The 23608-nt window shown below is 41.3% G+C and overlaps 1 protein-coding gene across 2 annotated transcripts in view; it reads right to left on the bottom strand.

Moving 5' to 3' along the window:
- LRRC8C (leucine rich repeat containing 8 VRAC subunit C) overlaps nt 1–23608 on the bottom strand; it is an 86008-nt gene that overhangs the window by 45296 nt on the left and 17104 nt on the right. Inside the window, exon 2 of one of the 2 annotated variants that reach the window (XM_053920826.1) lies at nt 20867–20978. The exons of the other annotated variant lie outside the window; for it this stretch is intronic. The gene's annotated coding sequence lies outside the window, so the exon portion shown is untranslated. The remainder of the gene's footprint in view (nt 1–20866; nt 20979–23608) is intronic. 2 annotated transcript variants of the gene reach the window in all.

Genomic DNA, 23608 nt, shown 5'->3' with positions numbered 1-23608 from the left:
CTGGCCTGCAACTCAGGCATGTGCCTTGACTGGGAATCAAACTGGCGACACTTTGGTTTGCAGGCTGGCACCTATTCCACTGAACCACAGCAGCCAGGGCCCTTTCAGAGGTGATTTTAATTTTGGGAAAAGCCAGAATTTGCAGGGCACCAAATCTGGGCTGTAAGCGGGTTGAGTCACCTGGGTGATCTGATATTTTGCCAAAACACTCTGCTTGAGATGTGATACATGAGCAGGCATGTTGTGATACCCATAGCTGTGGCTTCTGAATCATCCAAATAATTTCCATGAAGGAAAGTTCAAGCTTAACGCAAAATTTGATGCAGATTTGTTGCTCTACGTGCTCAGAAATTTTGAAGGCCACGGCCACGTAGTACACATGCTCACCTAATGTCATCAACCACCCCCACTGACTAGTACAGTGAAGTCATCATTGTTCACACATGCGCATTCCAGTCCACTCTCCTTGGCTGCCGGGTTACATTGATATCATGCAAACCGTTCTCGTTATATTAACAATGGTTGGACTTTTTCCAGACAGACCTCATGTATTGTCTGTCTCCTCCTACAAGAACATGTCTCAAAGGCAGGGTCTTTCTTTTCTGTTCTATCTTGTACAGTGATGTATCCCCACCACCTAGAAAATACCACATGGCATATAGTAGGCACTCAATAAATGCTGAATAAACTAGTGAAGATGTAGTAATTATAATGAAGGGGGGTAAATTGCCTTTAGTTTTAGAAATAATAATCGAACAGGCGAAGCGTGTGTCTGAGTGACATCGTGGGAGGACAGTAAAGCGTGGGAGGGCCAGGCCAGGTGCACATCTGAGGCTGGATAGAGAAAGGGTGCACAAAAGGAAGAGCCCAGAAATGCCACAACTTATTTATGGGTTCTTCTTGGTTGTACCTAAAGGCTCCATAAATCAAAATAAAGTCCTCAGGATATGCTCGAAACATAAATTATGAAACAACTGCTTTTCCTTTAGTTGTGCAAATATGGAAATAAAAAACAGGAGAAAAAGCTCCATTTTCCAATGACATAAAAAGTGATGATCTTTCTCTCTTGGGAGTGCATGACCCTAGCTTGTGTTTCACGACAAACTAGTTCTAGAAAAATCCACTGAAGAAGACTGTATTTATATGGCTTTATAGAAATATACTTAAACAATTATAAATGGGTTATAAAATTGTAAAACCTGAAAGGCACCTCAGAGGCCATGCAGTCCATAACTCCCATTTTCGGAGTGAAATACTTGAGCCAAAGAGAGATTCCGTGACAGATAACGGTGAGACTGACTTCTAGCCAGCTCTTTCTCCTCACTCTACTGTTCTTCGTTACTACTACATCATGCTGACTCAAATGTAAAGAATCTAACATATGCTAAGAAACAGATAATTTAAATTAAATATCTCCTATACTCAATTTCCCTTTTCATGTTGCTATAACATTAAAAAAATAAAATAGTAATACATTTAAATGACCCTTAAGCTACAGTGCTCTCACATCCCCATGAATAAGAACTTTGGACTCAGAAGGAATAAATAGTAAGAGGCAGGTTGAACTTGCAACCCAGCAGACTTTTGTACTATCATCTCCTTAGATATTCCAATGATGTCATACATTAAATCAATGGCCCCGTCACATTATCTGGAAAACATTCAAATTGAGCTTAACCTGTTCTTCTAAGGGATCAAACATTACTCTTCCCTAGCAATTCTCATTCTCTCTTAACTAAGGAAAAATATTATACCTCTTCCTCATTATACTTTGTACATATTTAAAGAAAAATCCCCTTAACCTCTCTACTTCAAGCCATACATTGCAAGGGCTCTGCTTTACATGCTAGTTTCCAGTTATGTTTATCAGATTCATAAGCCTTTGAGTCCACTAAAAATTTGTTACATTAATCAGCAGCTGACTTTTCCTCTCACATGCAAAGATTACTTTCATTTACTCATGCACATGCTGTATAAATAATTATGTGTGTAGGATATGTCAGGTATGGTGCTAGATCCTGGGAAAAGTGAAAGTGAACAGAACAGACTAAGCACCTACCCTCACTTATGTGTATTTTCATGGGAGAATATACATTAAAGAAATTCTTGTAAAACAATGAATTGTAACTGATCTTTTTTGTACATGTGATTGGTTATTGTTTCCTGTGCCAATGGTGCATTTAAGGAGGTGGTTGTTTTTATTCCACTGAGAACAGGGTTTATATCTTGTTTATCTCTGTATCTTCTAGAATATGGCACAATGCCTTAGAATAGACCCTCGATAAATATTTACTAAATTGAATTAGACCTAAACACACACACACACACACACACACACACACACACTCATACACACCCAATCTAGCATTTTGTAGTAAAGACCAAACTCTTCTATTATGTTACCATCCTGTTAAAAAGTTTGACATTACAACAAATAAGTGACTACTACTATATTGCTTCACACTGTAAATAATGGTTATGCAAAGAAGACTCACTACTAAAGAGAATATTTCAGAAAAGGAAAAGTGTCAGGAATAATTTATAATTTCAAAGTTAAGGTTCACTGAAATTTTAATGCACAAAGTTCTGTCACTAGTTATAAACAGGATGTGTTGATCAATAATGACTTATTGGGTCTCAGCTTGTACCCAGTGGCTGACATGGTGACTCCCTTATCAGAACATTACCCTGTTAAGAAGCAAGTGACAGAAAACAAATCCAAACATAAAAGTCTTGTTTATGATATAATGGTTTGGAATACTGCATTTGTAAATCTTGGTGAGGTTTGATTTCTTTGGGATTTCTGTCAAAGAGTGTCAGCTACGTCTGTCTGACACTAATAATGTTTTAATGCTTATTCTGGATATTTTGAGTAAATTTAAATTCATAAATCTTTTCTGATGAGGCTAAAGTGTGATCTAACAGGCTTTAAAAAACTGACCAGCAAAGACTATCACCAGATGTTACTTATTCCCTCCCTCATCTGTTGTTCTGGATATACTTAAAGTCTCCCTGTGACTTTGTAAGTCTTCAGCTCTCTGCGTCCTGCTGGTCTTCTTGCTCACCTCTTCAGTCCATGTTGTTTCTATTGCCTTTAAATCAGGTACAATTTTTCAGAAGGCAGAGTGTATACTTACCCATCCCTCCCCTCCGATTCTAAATCCTTGAAAACTCTTGATATCATTCCAATGTGATTCAGACAAGGTTTCAGTTCTTACCAGTCTCAACAACCAAAAACTAAGCCTAGAATTCAACTGAGGATTGGTTTTTGAGGACTAGGTCTTCCTCCAATTGACAAAAAGAGACTGAGGTGTATCTCCAATCCACTTTCTCCTCTGAGCAAAGAAAGCCCAACACTTCTAAGAAGCACAGAAACAGCATGAACATATAGTACAGGCCAGAAAACCCAAACCAAAAAAGTTGGGATGGTCTACGTGGAGGTTCCTTTCTTCCTGATGTAAGGATCCAAGATGAGGAAGATGGAGAAGACAGTAAGATTCCTGCCCTTCAAAACATTCACATTAACGTTTCTTCTTTTTCACTTTTGGGACTTTAGAGTAGTCTGAAAAGGCAGGGGTCATCTTTTATCTCATACTGCTAGCTCCATGGCCTAAAATGCTCAATAGTTTGTTGAGTTAAATTCTAAATGATTCTATGGGGGAACAGGTGCTTTTTTGTTCCAACAGGAAGTTTGGTGTGTTTCACAATTTCACCAATATAGATGACTTATAGGGTACTTGTAAAACAGTCAAACCAAGTGTGTCAGGGAAGCTAAAGCAACCTATTATCAAAACTTTTCCATGAAGCTTTTTATTTTTAATGAAGTAAAAATGTTACATTTCCTGCCATGTTAAATACAATGAGTAGGAAACAAAGGTATACTTACTGCTCAGGAAACAAGAGACTGGTGTTTAAATAGAGACATTAAAAGACTAATGGATTTATAGTATGATCATTTTTATTGTCCTTTTTATTAAACTCATCTATACAGGAACCTACCACTTAAAATTTCCCGTTTAAGACCAGAGAGCATGGAAGGGTTCTTAAGAGCAGAAAAACTGCTGACTAATTCTGTTTGGGACATCTCAAGTAGGTTCTTGAGAAGTCAGCTCTTTGTCTGTCTTTCCTGTGGGCTGCGCCCAGGAAAATGATGGAATAAAGAAGTCCCGGTCTTCAAGCCTCCAGGAAAAAAACACAACTTTGTGGGAGGAAATCAGCCACTACCAGACTTTTATTGTCAGAATAATTAAAACTGACGTGAATACATCTGAAAATTAAAATATTTGATTTTTGCCCATCCAACCAATAAAGACCCAAGGTTTTGTGCTTACAAGACAAATATTTTGGGGATTTGGCTCTTAATTTAACAGACTGATTTAATGGCCAGCATTTCCAAGTCTGACATTATTTGAGTTCCCTCTTCCAACTCTTACTTCTCACAGCAAAGCTAAATAAAATCTAATGTGATGATATTTCATACTCCTAGAGTCTAAAGTTCTAGAATCTGAGGGAGAGCTTAAAAGGTCTCTTTTTTTTTTATTTTTTTTTATTTTTTTATTATTTTTTAAATATATTTATTGATTATGCTATTACAGTTGTCCCATTTCCCCCCCCACTCCACTCCATCCTGCCCACCCCCCTCCCTCCCACATTCCCCCCCCATAGTTCATGTCCATGGGTCATACTTATAAGTTCTTTGGCTTCTACATTTCCTACACTATTTTTACCCTCCCCCTGTCTATTTTCCACCTATCATCTATGCTACTTATTCTCTGTACCTTTACCCCCCTCTCCCCCTCCCACTCCCTTATTGACAACCCTCATGTTCTAGTTGTTTGCCTAGTTTGCTCTCGTTTTTGTTTTATGTGTGGTCGTTAATAACTGTGAGTTTGCTGTCATTTTTACTGTTCCTATTTTTTATCTTCTTTTTCTTAGGTAACTCCCTTTAACATTTCATATAATAAGGGCTTGGTGATGATGAGCTTCTTTAACTTGACCTTATCTGAGAAGCACTTTATCTTCCCTTCCATTCTAAATGATAGCTTTGCTGGATACAGTAATCTTGGATGTAGGTCCTTGCGTTTAATCTTGGGTAATGTAATTATGATGTGCCTTGTTGTGTTCCTCCTTGGGTCCAGCTTCTTTGGGACTCTCTGAGCTTCCTGGACTTCCCAGAAGTCTATTTCCTTTGCCAGATCGGGGAAGTTCTCCATTATTTGTTCAAATAAGTTTTCAATTTTTTGTTCTTCCTCTTCTCCTTCTGGCACCCCTATAATTCGGATGTTGGAACGTTTCAAGGTGTCCTGGAGGTTCCTAAGCCTCTCCTCATTTTTCCAAGTTCTTGTTTCTTCATTCTTTTCTGGTTGGATGTTTGTTTCTTCCTTCTGGTCCATACCATTGATTTGAGTCCCAGTTTCCTTCTCCTCACTATTGGTTCCCTGTACATTTTCCTTTGTTTCTCTTAGCATAGGCTTCATTTTTTCATCTGTTTTTCGAACAGATTCAACCAAGTCTGTGAGCATATTGATAACCAGTGCTTTGAACTGTGCATCCGATAGGTTGGCTATCTCTTCGTCGCTTAGTTGTATTTTTTCAGGAGCTTTGAAGTGTTCTGTCATTTGGGCCATTTTTTTTTGTTTGTTTGTCTTGGCGCGTCTGTTACTTTAAGGGGCAGAGCCTTAGGTGTTCACCGGGGCGGGGTAACGCTGGTCGCTGTGCTGTGACGCTGTATGTGGGGGAGGGGCCAAGTGGGAGTAATGGCGCCCGCCTCACTCTCCTCCGGATTTCAATCTTCCACTCCGATACCCACAATCAAACTGGGCCACTCTGGTGCTGGTTCCCGAGTAAGTGGGCCTGTGCACACTCTAGGCCCCTGTGGGTCTCTCCCACAACCTCTCCTGTGAGGCTGGGAGTCTCTGCTGCCGCCCCAACCCCCAGGGGCGCTTTCAATCAGAGGTTTGAGGCTTTATTTCCCCGAGCTGGAGCCCTGGGTTGTGCAGCGGTCTGCTTCGCTGCCCACCGTTCGTCCGGTTTATCTGTGGACGAATGTGGTGCTGCAAGGTGCTACCCGCCACTCTGCTTGCCCCGTTCTCTGCCACTCTGAGTCCGGCCCTCTGGGTTTATCTGTGCAAATGTGGGGCCGCAGGGTCTGCTAGTGCTCGGACTGCCTGCGCCATTTGTCCCACACTCCGCCAGTCTCAGTCCCGCCACAGCCACGTGAGTCCTCTCCACCCCGGTGCCCGTCTCCGCCCCTCCTACCAGTCTGGATGAATGATTATTTTCTGTTTCCTTGGTGTCAGTCCCCCTTGCTGTTCGATTCTCTGTCAGTTCTGGTTGTGCGAGGAGGTGCAGTGTGTCTACCTACGCCGCCATCTTGGTTCCCCCTTAAAAGGTCTCTTTATATGAAAGCTACTCACCTCTCAGACCTAGACTGTGCTAAAAATCTGAGTGAAAGAAATACTTGGAATATATGAATCATTCGTTAAAATACATCTGTTTCTGAAGATAGGTTACTTACTTAAAAAACAAAAAAACAAGAGCAACAAAAACTATAGCAAAGGAAATAGTGAAAGTAGGTGATATACTTATATAATTGCAAAGATCAGATGATAGGCGTGGCTCTCAAAAAGTCACTACAAAGGAGATATAAGCAATAGCAGCAGGGCCTTGGGGTGCTAAGACTGTAACTGGAATGTTCTTGCAACCGCCCTTTGCTTTGCAGACTCCTACACATCCTGCAGAGCTCAGCTCTATCTCCACTTGCTCACAGAAGCCACCCCTGATCTCCCTCAGCAGGTTGAATTCAGCCCACAAGGCGCTGTGGGCACTGCGCATCCCAGGATGGCCACAGACACCATTTCCATTGGTCTGGGTCGTTCGTGGGTCAGTGTTGCCCTCCATTGTTTTCCCAGCACCTAACAGTCTTTGTAAGACTACATAACAGGAGCTCAGCATGTATTCATCAAATAAATGAATAATTAATTCTAAACAAAAGTATAAGAACAGTGTAAATGTGAGATCTCAGACTGATTCATTTGAATACTTTGTCAGCAAAAAAAAAAAAAAAAGGAAAAAGTTTGAAGTCCATGAGCTACTTTGGAAAAGGACCCAACTCAGTGCCACCTTTATTGACAAACCGTAGTGTATTTTGAAATTGTTTACATGCAATTGCATTTATTAGTAAGAAAGATGGCTTGGGGCCAGATAAAATCTTTCTGAGAAAACCATCTCAAAGATAGTGGGAGACCTGCCAAACTTACTTTGACAAATGGTTGAGACCCAGAAAACGAGATACTGAAGCTGAGTGACACATCAGTTTGCACGGTGACACCTAGTCATCCGTAGACAGTTTCTGGAGAGATTTTGTTCAGTGACTTCAGCAGCGGGATGGAAAGGGGGACTGTGGATGCTTGAGAGGAGAAAAAGGGGTTCAAGAGTTGCTAAATTGGGAGGCTTTAAGTATTCATTACAAACATTAAAAAATCAAAAATTGTGTACGGAGGTCATGGAAATTTATTTAAAACTGTATCTTTAGTAGGAAAAATTAAGGAAGAAACAAGAAAACACTTTTAAAAATCAAACACTTGGACTTCCGGCCAAGATGGAGGTGTAGGTAGACACACTGTGCCTCCTCGCACAACAAAAACAAGGACAACAAATTTAAAAACAAAAAAACAACCAAAACTGACAGAAAATTGAACTGTATGGAGTCCAACAACCAAGGAGATAAAGAAGAAACATTCATCCAGACCGGTAGGAGGGGTGGAGACAGGCAGCTGGGCGGAGAGGATTCAGGGCAAGGAGGTGGTTTACAGACTGGGTGGCCCCACATTCACGTGCAGAAAAACTGGGAGGAATAACTAGGGAGCGAGACAGACCGCGCAACCTAGGGCTCCAGCTCGGGGAAATAAAGCCTCAAACCTCTGACTGAAAAAGCCTATGGGTGTTGAGGTGGCAATGGGAGAAACTCCCAGCCTCACAGGAGAAGTGTTGGGAGAGACCCACAGGGGCCTAGAATGTACACAAACCACTCACCCAGGAACCAGCACCATAAGGGCCCATTTTGATTGTGGGTAACGGGGGAAGAGACTGAAAGCCAGCAGAGAGTGAAGCAAGCGCCATTGTTCCCTCTTAGGCCCCTCCCCCCCACACAGCGTCACAGGGCGGCTACGTGGGTTGCCCCGCCCTGGTGAATACCTAAGGCTCCTCCCCTTACTACATAACAGGCGTGCCCAAACAAACAAACAAACAAACAAAAGGCCTAAATTAAAAAACAGTTCGAACCTCCAGAAAAAAATACAACAAAGTGACAAAGAGATAGCCAACCAATCAGATGCACAGTTCAAAACACTGGTTATCAGGATGCTCCAAGAACTCACTGGGTATTTCAACAGCATAAAAAAGACCCAGGCAGCAATGAAGGACACATTATGTGAAATAAAGAAAAATCTACAGGGAACCAACAGTGATGGGAAGAAAACCAGGAAAGGAACCTTCTGCTCAAATCAACGGTTTGGAGCAGAAGGAAGAAAGAAGCATTCAACCAGAACAGAATGAAGAAACAAGAATTCAAAAAAATGAGGAGAGGCTTAGGAACCTCCAGGACAACTTTAAACATTCCAACATTTGAATTGTAGGGGTGCCAGAAAGAGAAGAACAACAGCAAAGAAATTGAAAACTTATTTGAACAAATAATGAAGAACTTCCCCAATCTGGCAAAGAAAATAGACTTCCAGGAAGTCCAGGAAGCTCAGACAGTCCCAAAGAAGTTGGACCCAAGGAGGAACACACCAAGACACATCATAATTACATTACCCAAGATTAAAGATAAGGGGAGAATCTTAGAAGCAGCAAGAGGAAAGAAGACAGTTACCTACACAGGAGTTTCCATTAGACTATCAGCCGTTTTTTCAAAAGAAACCTTACAGGCAAGAAGGAGCTGGAAAGAAGTATTCAAAGTCATGAAAGACAAGGATCTCCATCCAAGATTACTCTATTTCAGCAAAGCTATCATTTATAATAGAAGGGAAGATAAAGTGCTTCCCAGATAAGGCCAAATTAAAGGAGTTCATCATCACCCAGCCCTTATTATATGAAATGTTAAAGGGGCTTATCTAAGAAAAAGAAGATGATCAAAAATATGAACACTAAAATGACAACAAACTCACAGCTACTAACAACTGAACCTAAAAAACCCCCCCCAAAACAAACTAAGCAAACAACTAGAACAGGAACAGAACCACAGAAATGGAGATCACATGGAGGGTTATCAACAGGGGAGTGGGAGGGGGAGAGAGGGTAAAAAGGTACAGAGAATAAGTAGCATAAATGGTAGGTAGAAGGTACACAGGGGGAGGTTAAAAATGGTATAGGAAATGTAGAAATCAAAGAACTTATATGTATGACCCATGGACATGAACTAAAGGCGGGGAATGTAGGTAGGAGGGGGCGTGCAGGGCAGAGGGGAATAAAGGGAGGAAAATGGGACAACTGTAATAGCATAATCAATAAAATACATTAAAAAAAAGTCAAAAATTTTACAACAGATATGCCGGAAGTTCTGAAGTGAAGTGGGGTTTAGGAATGAGTGGGTGATCTTTGGGGTGGCTTAGGATCAAGGGAAAAGAGAAGGTTTATGGAGCAACCGTAGAGATTTGTTTGTTTTTATCTGTTGTTTAATGTTGATACTATTTTAAGATGACTCATGTTGAAAACTTAACAAACCAATGTTAAAGGGACCTAGAAAAGTTACACAGACATAAATTAAAATTGTTTCTGCAACAACAAAATACATGTCCTTTCAACAAAGGAACAGAAATTGGTGGAGAGACACATTGGTTCCCTTCTACTCTACGTCCTTAGTTACAGTGTCAGCGTTGGGATTCTGGTGGTGGGAAAGAAGTGGGATTTGGAAAATGAGGTGGAGAGAGCCACAGAATCTTAATTCATCCTGGATTCCTTCTGGAAGCTGAGAGGGATAAATTACCATTGGAGATTGCTACTCCAGGAGCACAAAGTTTCTGAAAGATAAACGCAGTGTCTTTGAGAATCTTTACATCCCTAGCACCTACCGCAGTGCGTGGAAGTATCATTCATTTTTCTTTTAGCAGTATTCATTCTTTAATAAGTACTTGAGTAGCTTTCACGTGCACGATATTGAGCTCAGTCATGGGGCTATACCAACGAGTGAGAGAGATACAACCCCGATCCTTATGCATCTTACATCATGGTGGAAAGGCAGGCAGTAAATAGTTACACAAAACCATTGAACCCTAATCGTGACAGGTATGATGAAGTGCAAGTGCAGGATACTCTGACAGTACACTGAGGCACCTGGGCTGCTGGGGGTTTTGCAAGTGATGCCTGCATAGAAATATGACGTACAGGTAGGAAGTTGTCTACATAAAATTGGAGGCCAGGACCAGCAGAACATTTGGGCAGAATGAAAGGCAAGATGTACCTTTTTGTTCCCCCTTTGAGACACATCATTTTGCCCTCTGTCACTCATTATAAATATTTTGGTTTTGTTTATTTTAAATAAGGTTGGACCTCCAATTTTGTGTCTCTCGAGACACAGCACAGGATTAGCCTGAGTTGGTCCAGACTCTGTGAGACTAAGAGGACAACAAGTTACATGTTCTCAGACTGAAATGGCAAAAAGCCACCAAGATACAAGACTCACCCAGAGTCTGTATCTAAGGTATTTACGACAATTCACCCAAACAACCTTTTTGCAGAAGCCTGTAGACCTCAACAGTTTTACTTCATGGCCTGCGGCTAAACGGCCTTCCAACAACGTGAACTCAACTCCGTCACCACATGACACCTCCACTCTGGTTAATTCACTGAGAAGATGCCCAAAGTTTGGGTTGACTAGCCCATGTTTGGTCCTGAATTCACAAAATTCTCAACACAAAGAGTGAATGTTGTTCTGGAATAAGGCAGTCTTTACCAGTGAGGGGGCTGCTCAGTAATTTCTTATAACTGAACACAAGCAGCAATTACAAGCCAAAGGCTGCTGCCCCGCCCTGCCTCTGTCCAAAGCTGGTCTGGCCTGCACTGTAGGCTTCTCGCTGGAATCCCGGGAGAATCCCTACTCAGGAATTGACTTTTGAGTCACACACAGGAAATTCAGTCTTGGGTCAGAGGATAGTCACCTTTGGTCTGTTTTTTTTTTTTCAATTTTCTTCTTTGTGCCCTTTGATATATCCTTCTTTCTTCCTTTTATTTCTTCCCCTTTCCCTCCCTTTTGTTTCTCCCTCCCTCTTTTAACATTTGTTACCCAGCTACTGCGTGTCAAGTGTTGGGGATAAAAGATAAACAAGAAGCTAGATGAATATGTGGGCAATAGGTCTATGAACAAGGAGACACAAAATCTGTCATCCCTTCTCTTTGTTCCTCAGCTCTTTGTATGGATTCAAACCCCAAGGGTTCGAGTGTGCCAGACCAACAAAAGGAAGACAGATACATGACAACTAGCCATTTAACCCCTGTAGGCAGCTTGCCAAGAGAGAAGCAGAGATACACAACCTAGCATGAGATTGACCTGGGATGAAGTGAAAATGAAGCAAAATAAACAGGTATCTTAACTTTCACAACCTGAACTTAGAATAGTTTGGGACAGAATTTTTTGATAAATCCCCTGCTATACAGACTCTTGCAACTTGTTATTCAAAATTCAAGAACCAAATAGATTTAGATAATGAGGTACTATTAAAGATACTATTTATTCAATATCTCCATCATTTCCTTTTTTAATTTACATGCAACACTGCATTAGTTTTAGGTATATAATAACATGATTTGACACATGTATATATTGTCAATGATTACCAGACTAAGTTTAGTTAATATCCATCACCACACATAGTTACAATTTGTTTTCTTGTGATGAGATCTTTTAAGATCTATTCTCTTAGCAACTTTTAAATATTATTACAACACAGTAATTTTAACTACAGTCACTATGCTGTGCATTATATCTCTGGGATTTATCTTATAACTGGAAGCTTGTATCTTTTGACCACCTGATCCATTTCATACTTCCTTCCTGCCTCTGATAACCACCAATCTGTTCTCTGAAGCTATGAGCTCAGGTTTTATTTTAGAGCCCACATATATGTGGGACCACACAATATTTGTCTTTCGCTGTCTGACTTATTTCATTCGCCGGAATGCTTTCATATTGCATGAGGTCCACCCATGTTGGTGCAAATGGCAGGATTTCTGTCTTTTTATGGCTGAAGGATGGCTATATATGTATATGTGTGCATAAAATTTGCTTTATCTTAGGTTGTTTCCATGTTTTGGCCATTGTAATAATACTGCAATGAACATGGGGGTGCAGGTATCTTTTCTAGTTAGTGTTTTCATTTCCTTTGGATAAAAAGCCAGAAGTAGAATTTCTGGATCATATGGTAGTTCTACTTTTGGTTTTTTGAGGACACTCCATACTGTTTTCCATAGTGGCTGGACCTACATACTTTCCCATCAGCAGTGCACAAGGGTTCCTTTCTGACCACACCCTCCCCGAGACTTGCTGTTTCTTATCTTTTTGATAATAACCATTCTAACAGGTGTGAGACGGTATCTCCTTGTGGTTTTGATTTGTATTGACCTGACAATTAATGATGCTGAGCCCCTTTTGCATGTAGTTGTTGGCCATTTGTATCTCTTCCTTAGAAAAATATCTATTTAGATCCTCTGCCTGTTTTTTAAAAAGCCTGATTAGTTTTTTTCTATTCAGTTGTATGAGTTCTTTACGTATTTGGAATATTAACCCCTTATCAGATATATGATTTACCAATATTTTCTCTTGCTGATGGCTTCTTTGCTGTACAGAAGCTTTTTAGTTTGATGTAGTACTACTTTATTTTTGTTTTTGTTGCCTATGCCTTGATGTCAAATCCAAAAAATCATTGCTAAGATTGATGTCAAGAACCTGACCCCTTATGTTTTCTTCTACGAATTTTATGGTTTCGGGTCTTAAGTTCAAGCCTTTAATCTGCCTTGAGTTGATTTTGTGTATGGCTAGTGGCAGTGGTCCCGTTTCATTCTCTTGCATGTGGCTCTCCAGTTTTCCCAGCAGAGACAATACTTCCCCTATCACATATGCATCCGCTTGTTCTCCAAATGGCATTTTTTCCTGGTGAGAAGGTCCACAGTACTCCTCTAGTTCTCAGTGGGATTTGTAACCCCCCCAAATACTGAACTGCGACACCAACAGTATGCCAGCTATTATGACTATAGAAAAGCAGAAAACACTTGTGTAAAGAAAGTAGTTACAGGAATTAAACTAGAAAAAAATCCTAAGAACATGAGTGAGTCAGCATGAGGGCATAACTGCTTAAAGTAGCAACTTCGAAGAGAAAATGAAATTATATGGGTTGCCCTAGTAACAGCAAGATAAAATGTGGAAGTGAAAATGTGGGGCTTGACATTAAAAAAACTTTCTTCAGCATAAGGTCTCTCACATCATGAAATGAGCTTTACCATGGCAACAGGCAAAAAACATGTAAACGGACTAAAGAAAGAAAATATCCAAGGGAGCAAAAGCATAGTAAGAAGAACTGAGCTGAACTAATACATATCTGTATGGCTTTCTTTAACTCATGAAATTAAACGGGGGGGGAAGCAAAGTCTGCAGTGATCACATAAGACTTTCTTCGGTAACATGTGATCTTAAATGATTTTTCAACGTTCAGCTTTCGTATTATTTCCACCCATTCACTTTTCCCCAAATGGCACAGACCTTCCATTCATTCTAACAAGAAAGGGCAAAAGAAAAAAAATATGTAAGGAATAAGTTACATTTTCCACACCCAATCTCTACTTTTTAGGAGGCAATATATCTCTGGTGATTGAAGCAAAAACAGACATTCATATTGATATAGTGTAACTCTATTGTTACAGTGGTTGGGGGCACAGCACTGAAGTCAAAGTGCCTCAGTCTGAATCCTGGCTCTGACACCTGTAAGCTGGGTGACCACGAGCAGGTCACTAAATCCCTCTGTTTCCTCATCTTTAAAATGGGGAAAAGGCTCTGGCTGGTGTGGCTCAGTGCATTGAGTACCGCCCTGTGAACCAAAGGGTTGATGGTTCAATTCCCAGTCAGGGCACATGCCTGGGTTGTGGACCAGGTCCCTCGTAAGGGACGTTTAAGAGGCAACCACACATAGATGTTTCTCTCCCTCCCTCTCTAAAAGGAAATAAGTAAAGTCTTTAAAATGGGGAAAAGGATGTATCTTCTTTCACAGGGTTGGAAAGTGTATAAGAGATAATTGTGGCAAATACTAGTTGCATAATATATAATACTAATATACTAAATATATAATACTAATATATTAGTATTGTGGCAATACTAATTGCACTACTAGGTAGGAAATTAGCACTCAATACCCTGTCAATAAAGCTAAGAGTCAAACATAACCAGTGTGAAATGGAGTTTACTCTTAAGAGTAAGAATTCCTTGATGGTTTGCAGCCTCTAGTTTTAACCTGAGGTATCCCACTAAAAAATAATTCTTTGTAAAAACACAAGAAGCAAACTTGAAAAGAATTATTTTTGTTAAATGGGAAAGGAAAGGTATAACTATGAACATTTAATATTATTGTGCCTATTAATTGCTAGGCATTAAACGTTGAGTTTTTTTTTTTAACTTCCACAGTAAATTCATGAGGCAGGTATTAATTGGCTCCACAGTAGAGGAAATGTGCAAAGAGAGATTAAGTAAGTCCTCCAAGGTTACAAAGCTGTGAATGGCGTAGCAAAACTCCCCACTCCGCCTATCAGATTCCAATGCCCAAACTCATTTACTTCATGAGAAAAATTATTTTTGTCTCTTAACCACCTCCTTTATTGGAAATTCAGCCTTGTCATCCACTGGCAAAAACATCTCTTTGGGGAGTTAGCTATCTGAGGACTGAACTCAGGGCATATTTGTGATTTGCACACTCTAGCCTAAAATCTGGCACTGAGAGAGAAGTCCAGTCTGAGGAAAGATTTTTTTAAAGGTTGGAAAGGACCCAGCTTTTCTCTATAAAGCAATTACTGGTATGGGACTTACTCTTCTACTGTCAATAACTAGAAAAACAGAATTTTAGCACTGCCACAGCAGGCCTTTATGCTATAGTCTTGGTTATATCTATTTTTTGTTTGATGCTAAACCCCAAATTTTAAACTTTCAGTCTCCTTTGGGGGGATATGCGTGCGATTTCCAGGAACTCGGTGCGGCAACACAGCGAGAACCTTTTGTGCTGGGAATGTGAATACTGGGAAACGTTCACCAAATTAAAATAGAAGGACAGTGACTACTTACTTCCTTTCCATTGTTCTTATTCAAATTAATTTGGTCAAGACAATTTTAACCAACTCTTGCCCCTAGAAAATGGTCAGAATCTCCCTTCTCTGATGTTTCAGCAAAGTGTTTTTGCTTTATTGCAGACATGCCCACAAAGAAGATTAGTTTTTCTTTAAAAAAATGGGTCAGCCTTGATTGGTGTGGCTCAGCGGATTGAGTGCCAGCCTGTGAACCAAAAGGTTGCTGGTTCGATTCCCAGTCAGGGCACATGCCTGGGTTGCAGGCCAAGTCCCCTGTAGGGTACATGCGAGAGGCAACCAACCACACACTGATGTTTCTATCTCCCTCCCCCTCTAAAAATAAGTAAATAAAATATTTTTAAAAGAATTAAAAAATGGTTCAAATGTTCACTGCTTGTTAAAATTATGACTGCATTTTCTGTGCCCAGAGGCAGGGCACAGAAAATGCTCCCGGTGAACTTCATGGAAAAAATTCCCTAGGGTCTGATCCACGGTGCTACAGCCTTAGGTCTGCCATCTGCCAACTAATTCTTGACGCGAAGACACATCCAAACATATGGCAGGGCTCAAAAGTTGTAGCTCTCTTAGGGGACTCTGATTCATCGAGTGATTCCACATCAACCTGAGTTCCACAGCGCCCCTTCCCTTAGCTTCAGGTTTCTTCATGTCACCAAATACCACCCTGCAGACCCTTCTATTAACTGTTCTGCTTTCTGTTTTACCTCAGTTTCTTCACCCCAGCTTCCCAAGTTCCTCCTTTTCTAGTTTTCCCCAATTGAAGTAATGCGTGATCTACCTAGGGGATCGATGTGGGTTGGAGAGAGAGGGAGCTGACACCAAGATTTCTGACTGTGAAAATCTGAAATTGGCAGGATGGAGCTGCCACCTACTAAAGGGAGGGTGAAGCTACAGAGAGAGCAGGATTGGGGAGCGGGTGGTGAGGAGTGTGGTTAGAGACGCATTAACTCTGAGATGTCTGTTAGATGTCCGAGTGGGAGGGCTCCAGAAACAGTTGGAGATACTATGCTAGAGTTGGGAAAAACATCTGGCCTGATATTCAATTAGGTGATCACGAGGGCATCAGAAGTAGTGAAAGCCATGGACAGAGAAAAGTCACTTAGGGAGTATTCAGAGAGAAGGAAACTACCTGAAGACTTCCAGCAGTAAAGGGCATTTTCCAACCGGATGTGGGATTGGATCACTCTCGCACTTCCTGTAGGTTTCTGTGCAAATATCAGAGATGCCTTCTCTGATTGCGGCGTTTAAAATATTAATACTAACTTGCTACCACCAGGAGCATACTATCCCAGAATTCCCTTTTTCATTCTCCTAAATTACTTTTCTCAACAGCACTATCTTAATCAGATGTATTACATGTGCTTTGTTGTGGCTCCCGTCTTACAAGGTAAATTCCTTAATTTACACTTTGGTTTTTGTGGGCTCCTATATCCCACTATGCAGAATAGTGCCTGGCACATACAAAGTACTCACTAATTGCTGAATGAATGAATGAAAAATGAGTGCACATTTACTGTGAAATTCTCCCAGTTGTGAAACATATGTAACAGAAATATTTCTGTGAATACCAGAATTTAGAAGTAGGAGCACTTGGCTTTGAGGAAGAGAACCACCAGATTTCTTTTGCAACTCTGCCTTGTCTCATGATACCCACATTATGCTTAGGAGCATAGGGGAGACATGAGAGGCCTCCTGGGAGATTATGCGGAGGTTGAAAAGGAAAATCTTCATTGCTTGCCTTGTTCGGGGAGTTGGAAGAGGGGAGATAAGAGTGAGAAGAGGGGGTGTTTTTGGCCTGATTTATTTTGAGCCTTGGACTCCTTCGTAATATTTAGCAATAGCATGTTCTTTCCTGTACTTTCATTGACTGCCTCAGTGACGTTCCCTCGACCACAGAATAAGGTAAAGACCACTGCAAGAGAAGAACAGGTGTTTTCTAAGCAACAGCAATGCAGTAGTGGCCACTGGTGGTTTGGGTCAAGATACTCAATGGCAAATGACCAGCAATGCACAAGTGCAGAAAAATGGGAAGGTGAGGACTGTGGGAAGTTATTGTGAACCAGAAGTGGAACAAACAAACAATACTGCCACTGTTTTAAAAAAAAACAATACGATATTGAATGTGTGGTATTTAAGAACTAGAAAATTAATTGTTTGCTTAAACTAGCATTATTCGGGTCCCTTACTAGATTTTGAGGCTCTATCTTTTAGACCAATAGGGGAAATATTAGATAGACATTTATTTAAGAGCAACAAATTCTACCTTTAAAAATATATCCAGACTGCAACCATGTCTGACTTGTCTCTATGGCTATCACCCTCATCAGCTTTCAACTAGGTTATAGCAATAGCCTCATAACTGGTCTCCTTGCTTCCACCATTGTCCCATATAGATTAGTCTCAACTGAGCAGCCGGAATGATCCTGTTAAATTGAGTTTCTCCTCTGCTCAAAACCATTTCTCACTCAGAGAAAAAGCCAAAAAAATCTGTACAAAAATCCCACGAGGCCTGATGCACTCTGTACTCCCCCACCCCAATACATGTGGCATTCCTCTTTCCTTCCCTCTCGCTTTGCTCCAACCACGTCGGTCCTTCCTAACAGCTTCTTGAACATCTGGGTTCACTCCTGCCTTAGGGCCTTTGCATTTCCAGTGCCCTCTGCCAAAATTCTCCTCTTCTGGATATCTGCATGGCCCAATCCCTGGCCTTCTTCAGGACTTGCAGAAACTTACCCAGGTTCCAACTACATTTCACCATCTCCGTCACTGTCACCGTGGTCCAAGCCTTCACCTGCCCTTGCCTGCATAATTTGGCAAAGCCGATGTAATATTACAACCCCACCCACAGACCCAGTACTGCCTTTCTTCCTGCCCTGCCTTGTTTTTCTCCATAGCATTTAGCATCTTTGAACACATCAATTTCCCTTCTGCCCCCTTCCACTTGAAAGTAAGTCCCAGGAAGGCAGGAATTTAGCCTGATCTGTCTCCAATGTCCAGGAAAGGCCTGGCACATATTTATCACTCAATAGATATTTGCTGAATGAAAGAGTAAAGTGCTAGGAACAGGCTCTATGCAGAAATGTTATGTATATTGAGATAAGCAAAGGAAACACACAAGTGTAACTGATGAGTCAAGAGCATGGAAGGGTATGGGCAGACTGACATACCAAATACAAAACGCTTCCACGTCATACATAAAAGCAGGCTTCAAACAGCTGCATGAACAATTCAGAATATATAGGAAGTACTTGTTAAATGACTGAGTAGAAGGTTTTAGAGCAAAACCTGTGGGTTGGTCATGCCACAGAGTGAAAAAAACAGGACAGTAATTGTGTTTTGAGGGTGAAACGCGCTCTCTGAAGGCACAGTGCTGAGGAGAAAGCTCCTGCTGCCCTGCTCAGAGCCCAGGACGAGTACCTCCCCAGCAGCCGATGTCACTTCCTGAAACAGCAGAAAGGGCCGTGTTTTCCAAAGGGAGAACACACGGACTGGGATCAAATTAGGAACAGCCAATTGGAAAACCTGTCTACAGAATCTGGGCTGAGCCAGTCTCCTGAAATTTATTAGAAAATCCTGGAGGAAAGAGAACCCAGCGTAGGTAGAATGGTGACTCTCAACACTGGCTGCACATCAGCATCAGCTGGAAAGCTTTAAAAATACTAATGCTTGGGTGGTTAAATCAGAATGCCTGGGGCGGGGCCAAGCCTGAGGCTTCTTTTTAAAGATCCCAGGGTAATTCCTACAGGCAGGTGGGGTGGAGGGTTGAGCCCATTCCCTGGAAACGTCATATTTCCTCTTCTTGGGATAAAAAGTCAAACTATGCACCAGATGAGGTCTTATTAAGAGAAAACCAACAAAAAACCAAACCCAGAGCTTTATTTAGCTAGATCTCCCACAGTAGAGCTCACTTACTTAAAATGATTTCAGTATTCTGAATTTATAGTTTAATAAACATAAGGAATCGGTTAATCATATCTTTAGTTAACATGTACCTCACACCCCCTCTCTCCCCAGATCACCACATCCAGACAGGCCCCCTCAAGCATCCCACTCCCCCCTGGGGAGAGCATGCTGCTAGGATAACATCTGAAAGGGTCTTAGACCATAACTGCAGTGTTCTATTTTGGAAGCCTGTGGCTGGGTATTTTCAAATGCAGTCCAAGATCGACACTTTCCCTACCTGCTCTGTTCACTCCTTCACTCTCCCGGGTTAATTATATACTCAACTGTCTCCCCGCCCCTACGCTAAGTTCTGTAAGGGCAGAGGCTGCCTGGCTCCTTTCGGCATTCCCAGCGTCTGACCCAGTTGTCTGAGCAGTGATGGTTTTACCTGACAAGCAGCTCCACCTCTACAGCAGTGACTTACCCCTCCAGAGCATCATCAATGTAAAAAACGCTCTGAACATTACGCAAGGATTTCTGAAAAACTGGCAGTGATGCTACTTAAAATTTCCTATGAACTTGCATTATAACATCAGTGATGCTTTCTTTTAAATTTATATTATACTCACAGTGTAAGATATATCAGTGATATTTTAAGTTTCTGTAGGCTTTTCCATTGGCAGCACCTGACTCCTTGGCTTTAAATCATTTAGCTTTTCAGTCTCTTGGTCAAGCAGTTACTAACTAAAGAATTTAAAGGGTAACATCTACTTCATCTGGGAGATAACCCATTTTCAGCAATATTGTACATTCATATTTTTAATAAATGTTATAGTTTATCACTTGATAATACACAGGTTCAATTTTTATACCAACAGCTTAGTTTTAGAAAGATAATGAGGATTTCTTGTTCATAGGTGATTCTAATACAAAAACAGCGAGTAGTTCTTTGGTATAATCTTTCTAAAAATGAGGACATAGCTGTGTCTATTTAAAAAATACTGTGTTTCTGCAACCTTCCCCACTCCCGTTAAATAAATGCCTTAGTTGGAGTATGAGATGTTTAGGGATGGGGAATAACCATTTTAAAATGTTATGGAGGTTAAATATGTTCTAACTCCTTTTCAGAGTATATTCTAAAGACAACTATATTCTGAAGCAGGCCTCATTCCAGGTTTCCAAGCTAATGTACCCAAGTAGATTGATTAATGTATCAGAGCCTTAGACTGTTTTCAAATGCTATACTTACACTGGTCATGATGTCACACAAGTAATTTTGATTCAGTTTGAGTATGTCAACAGGAAGGGGCCTGGCAGAAACATAAAAATTCTAAGCAAACTAATTCTGAGACTCAAGCAGTTCCATTTCCAGAAATGTTAGTTAAACCAAACAGGAGTGTGGCCAGGGAACATCAAGGAACGCCAGTGTTCTCAAGATCTGTGGTTTCCTCTTATAAGGGACCCATTCTGCTCGTACTTGGATGTGACACAAGAGGGCTTTTTGAAAGTATGGCGTATTTCAATTAAACGGAAAATCTCGTCACAGCTGAGTAAACGTAAAGACGCTCTTGGTCATACCCTTACACTCCCGAGATTCTCTACGAATACACCTGCGGCTTAACAGGAGTAACGCGCTTTACTGCCTCACCTGAAACACCTTTGTTTTGCGTATAAAAGTCTCTCTAATGCGGTGTGGTCCTAGGTGCACAGCTCCAGTTGGGGTCTAAAATTTTCTTCCCTTCTGTGGAAGAACAGGTCCCCTGAAAAGGTTGCAGAAACAGGCTGTCATCCTACTAAGCATCTTTCTTCTAAACCGCGAGGGCCACCGCCCATCGACCCCACCGTCGCACGGCGGTGGGTCGGTCATAATGACGGGATGTGCTCCTACCTAGGGCACGGGCATGATATTCATCGCATTTTAATACAAAATTCAAAGGTAACTTGTGCAGATTCTCCTCTCTATGAAGTCATTATAGTTGTTTTGTACATTTAGGGTGATAGGAAGTTCTTAGTCTAAAAAACTATATGGTCAGAGTAAACTAACAAAAATATTCCTGTTATTACCTTATATGTATATATTACCTCATTGAACACCTGCATTTCCATAAGCAGCCACATTAATCGAATAAATAAAAATAAAAGTCACCTCTACTCACCATTTTGTTCAACATAATGTGGTGGGTACAATGCAAATTTTACAGCCAGAAAGACTGAGGTTTGAAATCCGGCTCTGCCAGCCTCTCTAAATGATGCACACTCTACCTGGCAGTTAACGGCAGTTTTCAACGTCACTATCTAATTAAGAAAATATTAGCTAGGCTTCTCTCCTGGGAAGCTTCTGGATTCTGAAAAATCCCACTCACTGTATGTTCCACTGTATCTCCTATTCACGGAAAGTGCCTAAAAGTACCCCACATAAAGCTTTTTGGGGGTCTTCAATAATTTTGAAGAGTACAGAGGCCCTGTAGCCATGAAGTTGCCTGGCTAATGGCTTCTCTACACGGCAGCCATAGCGATCCTTTGAACACTTGTCAGATTATGAATCCCATTTGCTCAGAACCTTCCAGTGGCTCATCTCACTCAGAATGGAGGTGCACCAGGCACTTCAGGGGCTATAACACCCTCTGTAAATAACTACTCTTCCCCTCACTCAGGGACCTCTGCCCACACTGGCCTTCTTGCTGTTCTCCTCCACCATGCCAGGGATGTCTTTTTATTGGCTGTTCCCTCTTCTTGGATCACTCTTTCCTCAGTTATAAGTGGCTCCTTCTCATCCTTCTAGTTTTTGCCTTATGAGCCATGTTTTTATTGTTTCCCTTTCCAGATATTTAAATACTTGCAAATATTTCCCCCTCACCTTTGCCCCCTGTATTCCGTTTACTCTAGCCCCACTGCCACAGAGTAAGTCCCAGGGACAGTGGCTGGTTCCTAATCTCAAAGGACAGCAAATCTGGTGGTGCTTTGCATCCCACATAGTCTTGAATGAAAAACCACATGGCTGATCTCAAGAGGTTATCTGGCTAAACCTCTAGGCAAGATCATACTCAACCGTGACAGAGAGCACCAACTCTATTCTAGTTTTAAAACCTCCCAGCCTCGCGGAGCGGGGCTGGCTGCAGTAAGGTAGTAGGCCGTCTGGGCGGGGCTGGCTGAAGGAGAAACTGGGACTCAGAGTCCACTGTGGACTACGGCAGTTGCCTGGTGGGAGAAACTCCCAGCCTCACACGAGAGTTCCTTGGGAAGTGGGCTACAGACAAGCAGGGGAGATGCACTGTTCCCTGTCTGGCTCCTCCCCCACAGGCAGCACCACAGCACAGCAAGGAGAGCTGCCCTGCCCTCGTGAACACCTAAGGCCCCGCCCCCCTACAACTTACGGTGTGCGCCAAGACAAAGAAATATGGCCCAAATGAAAGAATGGAGCAAAACTTCAGAAAGAGAATGAATCCATGAGGAGATCGCCAACCTATCTGATGGAGAATTTAAAGCCCTGGTAATCAAAATGTTCACAGAACTGATTGAGGTTGGTCGAAAAATGAAAGAACAAATGAAAGATACCCAAAATGAAATAAAGCAAAATATTCAGGGAACCAACAGTGACAGGAAGAAAACCAGGACTCAAAACAACGATTTGGAACAAAAGGAAGAAATAAACATCCAACTGGAACAGAATGAAGAAACAAGAATTCAAAAAAGTGGAGAGTTAGGAATCTCTGGGACAACCTGAAATGTTCCAATATCTGAATTATAGGGGTGCCAGAAGGAGAAGAACAACAGCAAGAAATTGAAAACTTATTTGAACAAATAATGAAGGAAAACTTCCCCAATCTGGTGAAGGAAATAGACTTCCAGGAAGTCCAGGAATCCTAGAGTCCCAAAGAAGCTGGACCCAAAGAGGAACGTCATCATTAAGTTACCCAAGATTAAAGATAAAGAGAGAATCCTAAAAGCAGCAAGAGAAAAGGAGACAGTTATCTACAAAGGAGTTCCCATTAGACTATCAGCTGATTTCTCAAAAGAAGAAACCTTTAAAGCAAGAAGGGGCTGGAAAGAAGTATTCCAAGCCATGAAAGGCAAGGACCTACATCCAAGATTACTCTAGTCAGCAAAGCTATCATTTAGAATGGAAGGGCAGATAAAGTGCTTCCCAGATAAGGCCAAGTTAAAGGAGTTCATTATCGTCAAGCCATTATTATATGAAATGTTAAAGGAACTTATCTAAGAAAACAAAGATTAAAAATATGAACAGTAAAATGACAACAAACTCACAACTATCAACAAATAAACCTAAAAGCAAAACAATGAAAAGAAAAACTAAGCAAACAACCACAACAGGAACAGAATCAGAGAAATGGACATCACGGGAAGGGTTATCAGTGGGGAGGGGGAAGGG

Source organism: Desmodus rotundus, chromosome 3, assembly GCF_022682495.2.
Source record: "Desmodus rotundus isolate HL8 chromosome 3, HLdesRot8A.1, whole genome shotgun sequence".
NCBI classification, from domain to species: Eukaryota; Metazoa; Chordata; class Mammalia; order Chiroptera; family Phyllostomidae; genus Desmodus; species Desmodus rotundus.
Note: the sequence above shows the minus strand (reverse complement) of the source record. Positions and strands in the feature narration are given on the sequence as shown.